The following is a 16,693-nucleotide window of genomic DNA, read 5'->3' on the forward strand; positions in this document are numbered from 1 at the left end:
ATGGTCATTAACCTAAATATAAAACATCTATTAGTATTGAAAAGGGATCAAACAACTTTTGTACTGAGTAACATTTGTTAGTGCTTATGCCCAACCCTAAAGTGGATTCCATGGTAAGGGTATGATACTTTGAGCAATATTAATTTGTTGCATATAGTCCAAAGTATTTCATGGATGTACACATTTGTTTCTTCCCCTCTAGCAAATGTATATCATATTTGATCATATCATATCATAGATGTAAACACACGATCTAGTTTTATGTATCGTAAATGATTAACCTTAAATGGCTTATTTATATGATAATTAAAATCCATTACTACAACATAAATAATCATATATATGGAATGTAATACCTTAGAGACAAGCCTTTGCACGAGGTCATTGTAGGCTGGGTCTACAAGGCCATCGCCATAGCCAATCAGTGTGTAACTAATAGGGTAATTAAGCTTCTCAATGCATTTTTGAAACACTTCGATGGCAAAGCCGGAGAAATTGATGACAGAGCTAGATGTGATTGGTATGTCTGGCGATTTCCAACTCACAAACTCTTCAAAGCCAAGTTTGAGAGGGACAAGGATCTTCAAGTTGGTGGAATTGGTGGAGGTGTGTGCGGTCGGCAAACTAGGTGACAAGATGGCGAGGACTGCGATGATGAGCATCGAAGCATGCATGATGGGATGTTGCCCAATGGTGGCCAAGTGTGAAGACGAGGACGGCCAATAAACAAGAGAGAGATGGAGAAGGTTTTACGAATGTGTATAGAAACAAGTGATGGCCAATAAAGAGAGAGAGAGAGAGAGAGAGAGAGAGAGAGAGAGAGAGAGTGAGTGAGTGAGGATCACGGCTAAGATTGGACCTGTGAAGAGAGCGGATCATGAGCAGAGAATCGTGCAGCCTCATTTGGACATGGCCCCATTTGGACAGAAGTTTATTTGACCCTTTCAGGAAGATTGCGACGGAGATTTGAACCTTCAAATGTGCACGCTAAGAAGGTAGGCACAGTAAATCGACGACACGCTTTTCAATCAATCTTTTGAGCATCATTGGATTCACAGCCCAAAACTGTGGATTTCGTCTGCGAGAGAAGATCACCAATAATACAGTAAATAAAAAAATTGAATGCTTCTTTAATGGTAAACATTCTATAACAGAATATGCATGGAATCATACACGAGCAAAGGGTGGCCAAGTGTGAACACGAGAGGATAGAATCGGTTGGGCAACGTAGAGAGAGAGAGAGAGAGAGAGAGTCAACGGCAGAGATTAGACCCCCAAACAGAGGCTCCAAAGTCAAACATACTGAAAATGAAGTCAAATCGCCAAAGTCAAAGCCTCCAAACGGGACGTTAACAAATTTGCAGGGACACATTACATTATTCCAAACTCTAGAATTTGGACCATGCAGCATGATATTCGTATGTATCTCCTATCTACGTACATTTGTGATGGTATACGTCAAGCTAAAAATGTCTCATGTTCACTTTCAGAAAAGTGGTATATAATATATTCAAATATTCTCGGATGCTTTTTTCATAACAGTACTCCTATTACTTTTATTATGCCATGGTCAAGACATAAAATCTAGGATATTGAACTCTTACATGCATTATGCTCACCACATGTGGTTATGATAAGTCCATTTATATATCATTGAATGATTTCATAATCATTGATTTCATATTTAAGTAGTAAGAAATTAATTAAGGTTTTGAACTGAATTAATAAATTTGTTTAACTGAATTGGGCAGGAATGTACAAATTCTATGTATGATGCATAAAGAGAATATTTTGCAATTCTTCCTTCATAGATAATCTCTTGTTTGATCTTGTCTTATATTCTTTATTTGTAATATAGATCACATATACCACAATATCTCGTCTTCTTTGTTGAGCACAATTGTTTTTGTTTCAAGCATAGTTCAAGAGCATTTTGTAAAGTTATATGTACACAACCACCACTAGATACAAATATCACATTAAAATATTTCACCACTGCACCATAACTTCCAAAATATGCATTATATTAATATACTCTACGAAAACCAAAGTAGCAGCCTCAATAACATATTTTGATTTGAGTCATTTTGGAAGGGTTTGTTTGACTTTGTATGTTTTGAGGATATCACCTATCATTTTTGGCATATTTGTATAGCCTCTGTTTTTGGCATTATCACGGTTGAAACATTAGCAGTTGAATGGCATCTTTTATTCAAATACTATTTTATTTTCCCCAATTGTAGGTTTGAAACACTTTTCTCCTTAATACAATGTTACATAGGGGTTCATATGATAAATTTTATGGCTATCACAAATCAACAGTTTGGAGGAGAACTCAATGATGTTATTTTATTGTCTATTTAAATTTTCTAGAAACAATATTTGTAGCACAATACATTGATCTTAGGCATATTAGAAGTGACTTTTTCAACATCTCTTTATTGACACTTTCAAACTTAGTTTGGTATGCATAGGCACATTGTTGATAATATATTAAATTGTGTTTGTTAGATTCACTTTTGTATCCCCCATTTGTATAAGCTCTCACCTAAACATTTATACCCATTTGGTATGCTTTTGATTCTCAATGATTAATAATTATTGTAGATTTATCATACATTTTCTATAAATTCTCGGACATACACATCTATTTCTTGTCTCAACACGTTCGCGTTCACAAGTGGAAGGATCACGGAAAAACGGAAGGATAAGGAATATTCCTTTTGATTTTGGGGTTTACATACCCATTTCACAAAACACAATGATACCAGTATCACACCTTCTCAAAAAACAGTTGGAAAGCCATAAAATTTAGGCTCTGATCCTAAAGTTACAATGTGTATTTTTTTAATAAACAATCTTCATACAAAGTGACAGATTTCAAAACATAACCTTTATGTCATTTGAGTATTACAAACAGAATTTGATTACAATTTGATACCAAAATTACATTCACGAGTTTAGGGTTTACATAAATCAGTCCTTTCATGACCTAGAATCACTACTATAACTAATATACAAGGTTGATTCTTTGTCGTCATCTTCAAATGTACCTATTAAAGCATTGTCTTCATTTGAAACAAGATGGTCTAATTCTAAATTTCGTGTTGAAGATCTTGTTGAATCGGTAATTTCTCCTTTATTATGTCTATTGTTGACTTCCCTAATGTCCAACTTTTGTTAGCGTAAAGTCATAAACAATAATATCCACCGAGTCACTAATGTCAAGGGATGATGTGATACAAATGTTTCTTTTTCTCTTTCTATTTCCTCTTGACCTTGGACATTCCATCATCTCTAACGCAGTATTGATGGGTGGGGGGTAGAGCCAAGAACGGCTCCACCCCCCTACCAAGGGGTTTGTGTGTTATCCGTAGGATTATAAGTATATATCGAGGGAGTGAGTCAATTCATTGCCATTGATGTGATCGTCTTCATACTCCAGCATTTTCGCCTTCCCTTTGTCCAGCTTCGGACTCGGCCAAGATGCGCTTTGATCATTCAGAGGTTCCTGTGGCCCACTTATTCGGGTCGTGATTGGACTTTCATCGAACATGCGCATAAGTCGATCTTTGGCTTCTGCCTCTATTTCGGTGTATTCCAGGTCGAGCGGAGTCGGAGTCAAAGTTGTCTCTGGTGAGTACCAGGATGCGGAATCATCGAAAAAGACATCTTGACTTGTTCAAACTTTTCGGGTCGATGGATTGTAGCATTTGTACCCCTTCTAATCGAGCGAGTACCCGACGAGGATACATTTCTCCGACTTTGGGTCGAGCTTTTGTCGCATATCATTGGGAATATGCACATAAGTGATTGAGTGGAAAATACGAACATGTGATAGGTCTGGTTTCCTACCAAGAAACTTCTCATGGGGGGTTGTGTCGTGTACTCCTGAGGTTGTGCACCTGTTCATGAGGTATACGACTGTGTTCGCCGCTTCTGTCCAGTATGATTTCAGCAGGTTCTTCTCGTTCCTCATTGCCCGTGCAACCTCTACTATGTGCTGATTCTTCCGCTCGGCCACACCGTTTTGCTGAGGTGTGTGACAGCATGAAAATTCTCGTCGGATTCCTTCCTTTCGGAGATACACCGTAAACACAACGCACGTGCGGACCCGTAGTTTTTTCGACTTCGGCTTTGAATCTTTGGAAGTGTATGAACACTTTTCTCTTCTGTCTCATTGGGTAGATCCAGGTGTGCCTAGAGAAGTTGTCGATGACTGTGACGTAATATCGGCATCCGCTGAGTGTGGTTGTCTGGGCCAGTCCCCATACATCTGATTGTACGACATCTAGGATCCCTTTTCTCACATTCCGCTCTTTTGGGAATGGATGTCGGCGTTGCTTTCCGAAATGGCATGCTTCACACACACCCGTAATCTCCTTCGCGGTAAAGTTCGAGAGTCCAATTACAACTCCTTTCAATTGCATGTTCTGAAGTTTCTAGAGATTGATGTGACCAATTCTCTTGGGCCACAAGTTTAGGTCGGTTCGATTTTGAGGCCCTTCGCAAACATGGCCGATTTGACCTCCTTCGATTTGAGGACAAACATACGGCCTTCACGACGACCTTGAGCTCTGACTCGATCGCCTCTTTCGATAAAGCACCCATCATTGTTGAATCGTACTTGCATTTCTTGTTCAACAATCAGGCCGGCGGAGACCAGGTTTTTCGTGATGGTAGGAACATGCAATACGTTCTTGAGGTAGGTTTGTTTGCCGTCGTTTCCAAATGGGATGTTCCCGATATGTTGTATTGGATGAGTCGTGTCATCGTCAGTCTCAACATATCCGTGATGTTCGGGTTTTCGTAATTCCCGAAACCAATCTTCATGAGACGTCTTGTGGTTGGATGCTCCCGAGTCAACAAACCATACATCTCTGAGGGCGTGGTGCTTGTTTCACCTTGAGTCACCATTGAGTGCGCTTTGTGCCTCATCATGAACATTCTACTACGATGGTCGTATTTGGAATTCAATGTGTAATTCGTGAACATTCCGCTACGATTGTCATAGTCGGAATTGGATGCGTAATTCGTGAACATTCCACTGCAATTGTCGTTACTAGTCGGAATTCGATGCGTAGTTCGTGAGCTGTCGGTTGGTTGAAACTGACTCTCGCGTCTTCTTTCGGCACTCCTCTTCGTAGTGACCGAGTTATCCGTAGTATCCACATTTGATTGGGTTATCACGATTGCTTGGTCTGGCGTGATAACCCCTCCTTCTACCGAACTCTCTAGGATTGTTCCTGTCTGCTTGCCATTGGTGGGAGTTATGCTCTTGGGTTTGCTGACATCGACGGTCTTGTCCAAATCGACCTCTATTCCCACGGCTGAAATTTCTTCTATCATCCGACTGGGAGTAGAGCATCTGGTGCATTGCTCCTTTGTCAGGCGTGATTTTCCTCAACAAGCAATATTGGCTGAAGATCCAATTATGTCACAATGTTGCGAATTTCCTACTCGAACTGAGTCGGAATGTTGGGCCGTGTATTGCCGGAATTGGCATCGATGAGGAGTCACATGAAAGGGCGTACCCGAATCTAAGAGCCATGTGCTTGATTCTTGAGCCGTAAGCAGAACTTTTGATTCGACTCGTTTCTCAATTGCTAACATGTTCGAGTCGTTTGCTAATACTTCGGTTGTAGAAGAGATGTAGTTGATCTCCTCGTGTTGGCCACTCTTTTGATCGGCTCGCTGAGCCTTATCATTTTTGGCCTTGAGTGCACAACAATCGGCTTTGATGTGTTAGGGTTTCTTGCAGTAATTGCAGACTCGATTATCCCGAGGCTTGCTCCGGCTTCGCTATTTGTTCGGCTGCCGTGAAGAACCTCTTCCACGGTTGTTCGATCAGTCGACCAAACCTTGTACTACGTAAGTGTCATTGGCTAAATCATTTGCAAATGATTTTCTCCGAGCTGCTTCAGTGAGAATTGCACTCGTGACTGAGGAGTACTTGACGGCAATTGTCGACGCATTGCACACGGTTGTAACGAAAGTTTCCCATGAAGGAGGGAGACTACTCTTAAGCAGCATTGCTTTTAATTCATCCTCAATAGTCGTCCCCTGGGCCGCAATTTGGGAGCTTAAGTTTTCGTACTCTTCCAGGTCTGCCTGGACTTAGTCGGACTCTTTCATCCGAAGGTTGTAAAGGTGATGAATGAGGTAATATCTTGGTGACATCGACCTTCTTTTCGTAAGTGTTTGAAAGTGTCTTCCATAGTTGGAAGGCAATCGAACATGATTGCACCCTGAAGTACATAGACTCCGATAGGTGCATCCGAATGGTGGCTCAGATGATTCTATTGAGCTTTTCCTATTCAAGCGTCTTGTATCCTTCTAGAGGGTCTTCATTCTCAATGGGGTCAATATTCCCCTTGACTATTAAATATTCTTGCATCTGCTCCTTCCAGAAGTTGAAGTTCGAACCGTCAAACTTCCTTAGACTCATCTGTGACGAGCTGGATGTTGATGCCATCTATGTTCGTTTAATAGACTTTGTTCAGAGTCAGCTACGAACTGTGGTGGAGTGTAGTAGCCAAGCTCACTCGATGTTGTTCTGGCTGGAGTTGGAGAAGTCGTGTCGGTTTCGAATATAGATGAATCCTGTTCGGAGTGACTACACTCAACTTACTTAGTTGAATTGAACCCAAATTTGATTGTTCGATTTCGAATGTTGATTTTCTGAGATTTCCCAACATGGATTATGTGTGATTCTCCAGGCCAATCCTGTTTCGGGTAACTGCAACAATGACAGGGACGGAGCCAACTGGTGCTCCTGAATGTCATTCAGCCGAATGAAACACAGATTGGGGTTGCCCCTAGAGTCGTGTTTCCTTCGAGTGGTTTCCTGAAGGGTCTCAGTCCGAGCGATGACAATCACAGAGTCGAAGTACAACTGACTGACTTACTTCAAGAGTGATTTCGAACAGTGGAGTGCATACCTTCAATTATCTCTCTTCATCCAATGTGATTTCAAGAGGAGTTGCCAATCGAGATCTTCAAGGTGTACAGGAGAAGAGTTGTCGATGGAGGTTAGATATATGGTGGCAGCAAAATTAAACAATACCAAGCTCTGATACCAAATGTAGGAGACATCGTCATCTAATGCGGAACAAAATCAGTACTCTTCTAGAAGAAGATCATAAGTGTGTGCAAGCAAGGTGGATTAATGGCAATCGTAGACAGAAATACAACTATTATGCAAGAGAGAGAGAGAGATAGTTAGGCACAATGTCAAGAGTATATTACAACTTGGAACAACCACACTAACTAGGTTACAAAGTCAGTTTATATATTGACTGACTTAGGGCAACTGCTCTTCTCACTATTTACATAAATAGCCTAAGCCTAGTGTGTACAAAGGAGGCGGTGTGAATACGTCCATTAGAAGCCCGTATTCAACATACCTAACTGTCGAGTTTCGAACACCGACCATGTACTCGGTTCGGTGTCTTTCACATGCGTTGTCGTGAAGTATGAAAGCTTCACATTAAAAGCCTACAAAAAGATAAATACATAAATAAAATATATCTTTGATAATGTTTTATAAAGGTAATATTAAAAACACACTATGATAATATTATACATTATATGTAGATGCAAATAAAACATATATATTATATTACATGGACAAGAGAGGACTTGAACTAATAACCCCCACCTTATGACTTTGAAACCTTACCATTTACCGTATAATTGTAGTATGTACAAAACTATATGTTTTGTCTTGTTTTATTTGAAGTAATATTGCATGGTTTAAATAATAAACCATCTATTGTACTACATGTGCACCATATAATGTATTACATGGGTGAGAGAAGACTTGAACCAACAACCTCCACATTATGAACCTCAAAGCCTACCATTTAGCCAATACTCATTATATGTATAAAAGAAAATGTGTTGTTTTATTGGAAGTAGCATTGTATAGTGTAAACCATGTAATGTACTACATGTGCACCATATAGCACACATGCAAGAGCCCCTCTTTGCATGTGTGACATATGGCCCACATGCAAAACCATCCCCTTCCTATAAAAGGAGAAGGGAGTATAGTCACAAGGATATTAAAGGAATCGAAATCGAAGAGCTATATTGTATGATGTATCAATCAAATAAAGTAGAATTATATTACATAAGAGATATCATAAGATAGAAAGAAGAAGATAATAAAAGAAAACAACTAGCTTGGCGGTCGTGGTGCTCAACTCACAACAAAAGGGCGGAGGTTCGAGTCTTACCCTCATCGAAAGCTAGAAGGGAAGATTGTGATCTACTCTCAAGAATGAGAAGAGCTATTATCTTGTGAGACAAAGTTTGAATGATCAACAACGCTCCCAACCAATTTGTAACTCTTTCATCAAATAATTATAAATCTCTTTTATCCCTTCAAATATCATTCTATATCCTATCTTGTCTTTATCTTGTTGATTTCTGTTTACTCTATCTCTACTCTTTCGTCCATAATCCCAGTGATTACTTCCTCACTTTCACGTTATCTTTTGTCTGCGCAACGTTATGCTTCTGCGCGAGCCACGCCACGATAGCGCTTCCGCAAACGTATTCAGATGATATCAGAGCACGAGGGTTGGGACCTCTCTGCAGCCGATAGAAAAGCAAGCAAACAAGACAGAGATAAGGTTTCTTGCTTTTCGGAAAAGAAAAGATAGGAACATGAATAGAGGAATGGGAAGCTCACTTTCAACCGAAAAGCTTGACAGGAGGAACTATGCATCGTGTTCTTACAAGATGCACCAATACCTACTCGAGCATGGTTATTAGAGTTATGTCGAAGGAGCTAATGATGGAGCACCCGAATTGACACACAGAGATTTCCCGACTTGGAAACAGGTGGCGAGCAGAGTTTTGTAGTGCTTCACATCCTGTGTGAGCGACCAACTTTTGAGCTACACTGGGAATGCCAAGACGCTAAAGGATGCTTAGGGAAATCTAAAGAAGATTTTCGTTGCGAGCACCACAGCCAGAAAACTTCAACTTAGGCAGGAGTTGAGCAATGCCTGACAAAGACCTATGTCGATGGCTGACTACACCTCCAAGATAAAGAAGATATGTGACTCCCTCGCCTCCGTAAATGTGAACATCCAGGAGCACGAAATGGTGGAAGTTTGCCTCAGACGGTTGGCGTTGAAGTTTGGAGCATTCCGAATGGCGGTCTACACGAGTGAGAATACACCTTCATTTTTCGAGCTACAATCGATGTTGCTCGTAGAAGAAAACCAATTGGTTGTGTCGACGAGTATGCACACCGATAGCAAGATGTTGGACATGGAGGTAGAGAAGTCCCATGGTCATGGTGGACGAGGCGGGTTGGCACGCAATGGAGGCGGATGACAGGGGCAGAACTTGAGGCATAATCAGTATGCCGACAAGAGTTACGGACCCTCTCGGGGTAGGGGGAGTCAAGGTGACGCCAGAGGTTGGAAAGAAAAAGCCGCGACAAACTATTGGTATTATGGTCGGAAGGGCCATAGAGAGAATGAGTGCTAGAAGAAGTGTGCCGAGGAGACGCAGATAGGCGTCAAAGAACGCACTACATCGAGGGCTCAAGGCGAGCCGAAATGGGTCCATCCTTCGTAATGAAGCACAAAGCCAACTCAATGACGGTGAACACCTCAAGGTCGAACGAGGTGTGGTATGTGGATTCGGGAAAATCAAACCACATGACGAATCACAGGGAGTGGTTCTCGACTCTGAAAAAGCCAGAGGAGTAGGGGGTCATTGAGACTGGCGATGACACCCCTCCACCAATCGAACATATCGGAGATGTCCCTCTGAGCCATGTCGGCCATAAGAGAATCATGAGAAATGTCTTGCATGTACCGACAATCACCAAGAACTTGGTATCGGTCGGACAATTTGTCAACCAAGGCATGCATGTTCGATTTACTCATCTCGGGTGCTTCATCAAAGAAGAAGGCAACATAATCACACAAGGGCACTGTGAAGGGAGGATGTTCATCCTCGAGAACAACGGCGTAGGCACCGATATGTTCGTCAAAGGGCCAAAAGTCGAATTGGATATTGACTTGTGGCACAAGGGGTTCGATCAAGTGAACTTCCTACGTCTTCGAGAAATGCATACAAAAAATATCATTTTCAGCGTGTTGAAATTTAGTGGCCGAAAGGGCTAGGTCTGTGAAGCTTGCCAATTGGGGAACCACTACCAACTTCCGTTCCCAAATAAATGAAATCGGAGCTAAAACAAGGTCGATTTAATCCATTCAGATGTGTGGGGACCAACGCAGAACGTGAGTATTAGTGGAAGTCGTTACGTTGTAACTTTCGTCGATGACCTCACTCGGCATACATGGGCATGCTTGATTGAGAAGAAAAACGAAGTCTTCTCCTGTTTTTCTGAAGGTGAAGAGCCTTATCAAACGGGAGACAGGACGAAAAATCAAGTGCCTCAGGACCGATGGCAGAAAAGAGTACTTTTCTGACCAGTTCTCTAGCTATCTGTAGAAGGAGGGAATTCGACGCGAATTCTCTTGCAAATACATGCCGCAGCAGAACGGTGTGGCCGAGAGGAAGAATCGAACGATGGAAGAGGCAGCCAGGGCAATCCTCAAGGAGAAGCATTTGCCGAAATTTTACTAGGCTGAAGCCGTTAGGACGACAGTATACCTTTAAAATTGAACGATGGAAGAGGCGGCCAGGGCAATGCTCAAGGAGAAGCATTTGCCGAAATTTTACTGGGCCGAAGCCGTTAGGATGGCGGTATACCTTCAAAATCAGACTTCTGCAAATGGAGGAGTGTCGCCACACGAGTTGTACTTCGAAAAAAAAGTTAAATTTTGCACAGTTGAAGGTTTTTGGTAGCATTGCATAAGTGCATGTGCCGAAGGAGAAGCAATGGAAGCTAGACGTGCAAGCGGAGAAGTGCATTCTCGTCGGCTACTCGGATGAACAAAAGGGTTATAAGTGTTATAACCCCCGATCGAAAGAGGTCCAAGTAAGCCAATATGTCATTTTTGACGAGTCGGCTTCGTGGTACTTGCCTCAATCTCCAACTCCCGTCCACTCCATTCAGAATTCTAAGTATGAGGCTAGTGAGGACGAGTTGCCCCTGAATGAGGAGGCAATTGGAGCTCTAGAGGAGAGCCCAATTTCATTTTGGCGAAGCTGGAAAAATGAACGACTGAGTTGGGAGGACTAGTCAGAAGATGAGCCGGTGAGTAGTGGAGACTCGGCTATGCAATCCCTGCACCAGAAACTGAGGAGACGGTTTACACGCAAGCAGAAGGGGAAGATGAAGATGCCAAAGTATGGCACAAAGGCCGAAATATAGGATCGAAGCGAATCAGACACGGCCAAAACCAAAGAGGGACCTCCGAGAATGAGGTCGAAATTGGTCGAGAGGGCCACGAAATCGGGGAACCAAGGATTGGGCCGATCCACTCCCCAAAAGACTCTCGTAATTCGGTATGGTACAATGAGTATATGGTCCATCATTATTCGTATATGGCGAAGAAAGCCAAAGTGTGTGAGCTGGAGAGCTATGCAGAAGCGATGAAGGATGCAAACTGGCGTGCCACGATGGAGGAAGAAACACGAGCATTATCGGACAACGAGACTTGGAACTTGGTTGACGCCCCGAAGGGCGTGAAGTTGATCGGATGTAGGTGGGTGTACAAGGTCAAGTACAATGCCGACGGCTTATTCAACCGATATAAGGCCCGGTTGGTGGCCAAGGGCTACGTGTAAAAACACGACATCGATTACAATGAGACCTTCACGTTGGTCGCGAAGATGAAGACCGTCCGTGTTCTGCTTGCAGTCACCGTGGCAAAGCAGTGGTACTTACATCATATGGATGTAAAGAACGCGTTCTTGCAAGGTGATCTTCAGGAACAAGTGTACATGCTACAACCCCCTCAATTTCTACAGGAACAGAACACATAGGCAGTATGCCGATTGAAGAAGTCATTGTACGGACTGAAGCAAGACCCGTGCGCCTAGAACGCAAACATCATGCAACGCTTGTGAAGGATGGGGTTTGCTCCGTCGAAATCGAACAGTTCATTGTTCATTCAGCCAAGTCGGACCGGACCAGTGCAGACCTCGGAGAAATCTGTTGTGCAAAGTCTCAGCTAGCTCGGGGCATCGTTCAAAATGAAGGATCTCGAGGACCTTCATTACTTCCTCAGGATCGAAGTGATCCGAACCCCCGAGGCATATTGATAAGACAATGCCACTATGTGTTGAATATGCTCTTCAAGTTCGGGATGACGGACTGTAGATCCGTCTCAACCCCTCTAGACAGAAACGTGAAGCTTCGCCAAAATTCGGGAAAGGTGTGCAACCCGACACGGTTCCCACAAATTGGCAAAATCCTCATCTACTTGACCATCACTCGATCAAACCTCATTTACCGGTCAGACTTATTAGTCAATTCATGTCACAGCCAAAGGCCGAACACCTTCAATGTGCGCAAAGGATATTGCAATATGTTTGCGGCACTATGACGGGAACTCAACGCTCCTTATGCACAACGCTCGGCCACAACCGAGCTTAGAATCATACACAGAAAATAGGAAACGAAAAACACAACACAAAGGAGAGAAAAGGTGCACAGGACGTTTACGTGGAAAACCCAAACTAAGGGAAAAACCACGGCAGCCCACAAGCTGCAAACTATTACTATGTTGGAATGTACAAAACAGTGAGTTCACGGAGGCAACGACCTCGTGCTCACGGTCTTCACCACAGGCGGCGGTTACAACAGAGGCAACGACCTCTTTCTCTCTCTCTCTCTCTCTGTACACTGTTACGTGCTCGCTCTTCTACTTCTTGCACCAACAAGAATAATTAACAACAACTATAACAACAACCCCAGTTATAAGTTTGCCCTAAGTCATATTTATACTAATATGACTTTTCGGCTATTTACAAATATAGCCTCGATGGACTCTCAGAAACATATTTACGAATATGTCTCTTCATCCGGTTCTCACCGGGTCTGCACCATCCGACTCACCATAGCCGGGTACTCCTCATCCGGTTCTCACCGGGTCTACGTCATTTGGCTCTCCTTAGCCGGGTACTCATCCGGTTCTCATCGGGTCTGCATCATCCGGCTCTCCGTAGAAGGGTACTCCTCATCCGGTTCTCACCGCGTCTGCGTCATCCGGCTCTCCGTAGCCGGGTACTCCTCATCCGGTTCTCACCGGGTCTGCGTCATCCGGCTCTCCGTAGCCGGGTACTCCTCATCCGGTTCTCATCGGCACTGTTCTTCTTTCTTCCCATCTGGAGGGACCTGTCTCCCAACAAGGGTGTTATTGTATTGGGCAAGAGTACCCGAGGAGTTAATCAATTGCACGTATTTCAATTCGGCCGGAAATGCCGGCGATCTCAAGTCAACATATGGATTCGCGTTTTCATTGGGAAACGTCGTGATCGCCTAGAGCAGCAAGAAGTTGCCACAGTGGCATTGTCAAGCATTCAGGCCAAGTATTAAGGGGCAATTGTCGCTACATGCGAAGCCATTTGGCTAAAAGGGCAATTAAAGGAAAAGCTAGAGTCGAGAAGGACAGAGCCAACCGGGTGAAGGCCAAGACCAGAACATGGGCAAATGTGGTAAAGGGCTGGAAAGAGGACGAATCAGAGACATCTAATTCGGTCAAGAGTCGAATTGAATCGAAAGCAGTCGATTCAATTGAAATGTTCGATTCGGAGGAGCCGAATCGATTGGTCAAGTGGACATGGAGGCCGCCAAAGCCGACACCAATATAGAGGAGGTGATGGGTCAAAGGGTGCCAATACTGAGACGACGAGGGAGCTGATAAGGGCCACGGCTGTAGACAAGCCGACTATAGAGGTCGAGGTGCACAGAACCAGACAAGTCGAGGAGCATCGGACTGAAGAGGTCATGGGACGCAAGGTCAGACTAGATGAGGAGCACGAGCGAGGCATCGATATGCCAGAAGAAGAGATTGGAGTAACAAATCAGTCAGAGCTGACAGGGCGGGACATCATTTTGAGCTTGAGGGGGAGTGAGAGACAAGCTCAACATGGGTCGAATCTGTTCAAGAAGCAGAGAGCCGAGAGACGAGAGCCGAATTGAAGAGAGTTTGATTCGGGTGAGCCGAGTAGGAAGTATTTCGAAAGGCCGTTGAAGGCCTATATTCCTATTATACTGAATAGTATCAAGGAAACTAATCATTATTTCACACGAAAAGAATATGCTGAAATTCACAACTCGGAAACACAAGAAAAGTGTACATAGATTTAACGGGCGAACCCCAAACGGGGAAAACCACAGGAATAGAGATTCCACTATACACAAGAGAGTATAGAAAAACGGTTACAATCTTCTCTGATGCACATAGAGGATAACCTGCTTAGGGTTCTTAGCAAGTTCGCTGAACTTTGTTGTCGCTCTCTCACACACACACTCTCTCTTCTCTATCTAGCTCCGCTACAAATGCTCACACACTATTCTGTTCTACACTCAAATTGTTTGCCCTAAGTGTATTTATACTTATACCCTGTATAGGCGTTTTACAAATGTAGACACTGATATTGTCATTCCTATTATTATCTAATATTAATAATAGTCTTACTAATCAGTCGACTCATCCGTCGACTGTCGGGTCGATCTGACTAGTCGTCTTGGTCATCGACCATCCGGTCCGCCTGACTAGCCGGTCGTGTCTTCGACCTCAATCAACTCTCTCTGAGTTGACTCGTCAACCGTCGGCTCTCATCCGATTAGTCGGTTTCTCACTATCTTTGATTGTCGGCTCTCTCCGAGAAATCGGCTCCTCCCACTGTAGGGACATATTCCTAACAAACTCCCCCTTCACTCTTGTGAGGAGGAGTTAGTTATTCCTGTCCTCTATCGACAGACTCTTTTCAGCATGTCAGATCCATTGTTGTCAGTATGGATCTTCAACTTTCTCCCATAGCCAATGATACCTTCTCTATATATGCTTCTTCCGGGAGTGGTATGAAACATTCTTGGGTAGACGTATGGCACTCTGGGTAGATGCAACATTCTTGGGTAGATGCTTCTGCAATCATGACTGCCACGACACTGCTCCCCCTGCGTAGGTCATCACATACCTTGATGTGGATCGGCTTGAGTCTACATTCCCAGACATGTCAGAGTTGGTAAACCCTTCGAGCATAGGTTTTCCAATGCTATACTTAAGACACACACTCGAGGTGCCTTTTAAGTACCTGAGTATCCATTTCACCGCTACCCAGTGTTCTCATCCTGGATTACTCATGTATCGGCTTACTGTTCCCCCAACAAAAGCTATGTCTGGTCTCGTGCAGACCATAACATACATTAGACTAACAACGGCTGAGGCATATGGTACTTTTCTCATCTCAGGCTTTTCTTTCTCCCCTCTGGAGCATTGCTTTTAATTTAACTTGCAGTTAGTCGGTAACACAATACCGATCAGCTTCGCTTCTTGTTGTTGGGGTGGGGGGTGAAGCCTAGAATGATTTCACCCCCCTCCCAAGGGGGTTACGCGAGAGAGAGAAAGAAGGAGAGTGAAAATAAGAAGTGACACAAAATGAGATGGGAAAAAAGAAAATCTCATTACATGCCCCACAAGGGGTTTATATAATACATAATGTAACGGTAAATAATATGTCTGTTACAAAAAGAGACCATTACATTCTTGTCACATGCACATAATTGTGCATGTGCTCACACATACTCATCCTCACACTCATATACATTACACATACCGATAACCCCTTTAACGTGTTTTACCCTTATACCGCCCCGTACAACTCCTATGGGTAACACATGGCACGCCTGTGGGACAGTGCATCGCATGGTGAACCCACTCGCCATGGCAACTATTAACGACTGGAACTCCATCAGTCGTCTCAACGGTGAGAAATCCATCAACTGGATCATAGCTCTACGACCGATAATTTCGATCGAAGCATTGCTTGACTCAAACCTTCTCGTTCAGTTAGCATGTCGCTCAATTGGATCATACACCAATTGGCTCCTCCATTACGACATGGGCCTTTCATGATTCTGTTACATGTATTTGTAATTTTTGGTTTCGTCATGTGAATTGAGCTTTGTATTTTGTACCCTTGGTCTCTAAAAATTTTACCTTGATATTTTTTGAAATTTTATTTTCGGCCCTTGTGTTTTCGAAATTCTACATTTTGCCCTCCAATTTTTGAAATCTCAAGTCATGCCCTTGAGCTTTTGAAATTTCATCTCATACCTCTCTTCTCTTTCTTCGTTTCCTTCTGTCTCCTCTTTTTCTTCTTGTGCGTTCTTCTCTTCTTCTACTTCTTCTTCCTCCTCTTCATTTCTTCCTGTTTTCTTGCTCTGTGTGTGTATGTTCTTCCTTTGTCTTCTATTTTCTTTTTCTCTCTATTCTTTCTTATTCCTCTTCTATAGTCAAATTCGTCGTGTCTATTTCTATTTCTTCTTTGTCTTTTTCTGCGTTCTTTTTCTCTCTGTCTTCTGTTCCCCTTCCTTTCCCCTGCTCCCTCGTTTCGATCTTGTTGACCTCTTTTCCTTTTTCTTCTTCTGTTTTTTGTGCATTGTTCTGTCTTCCACGTATCTTCTCATTTCTTCCTTTCCTCTTCTTGGTTCGTCTTCTTCCATTGGTTGTCTCTGGCCCGTCTCCATCTACCTGTGCGTCGCCTCTATTGGCATGTTGTCCGATGTCCAACCGGCTGGCCAGTT

At 43.2% G+C, this 16,693-nt stretch overlaps 1 protein-coding gene across 1 annotated transcript in view; it reads right to left on the bottom strand.

Moving 5' to 3' along the window:
- LOC147867438 (glutamate receptor 3.1-like) overlaps positions 1-598 on the bottom strand; it is a 41,915-nt gene extending 41,317 nt beyond the window's left edge. The window contains exon 1 of the mRNA XM_087315222.1: positions 357-598. The gene's annotated coding sequence lies outside the window, so the exon portion shown is untranslated. The remainder of the gene's footprint in view (positions 1-356) is intronic.
- Positions 599-16,693: the final 16,095 nt, after the last annotated feature.

The sequence above is a fragment of the Azolla caroliniana genome, unplaced genomic scaffold, assembly GCF_043228905.1.
Source record: "Azolla caroliniana isolate FFs.n. ecotype wild unplaced genomic scaffold, voAzoCaro1.0.p SCAF_2, whole genome shotgun sequence".
Lineage (NCBI taxonomy): Eukaryota > Viridiplantae > Streptophyta > Polypodiopsida > Salviniales > Salviniaceae > Azolla > Azolla caroliniana.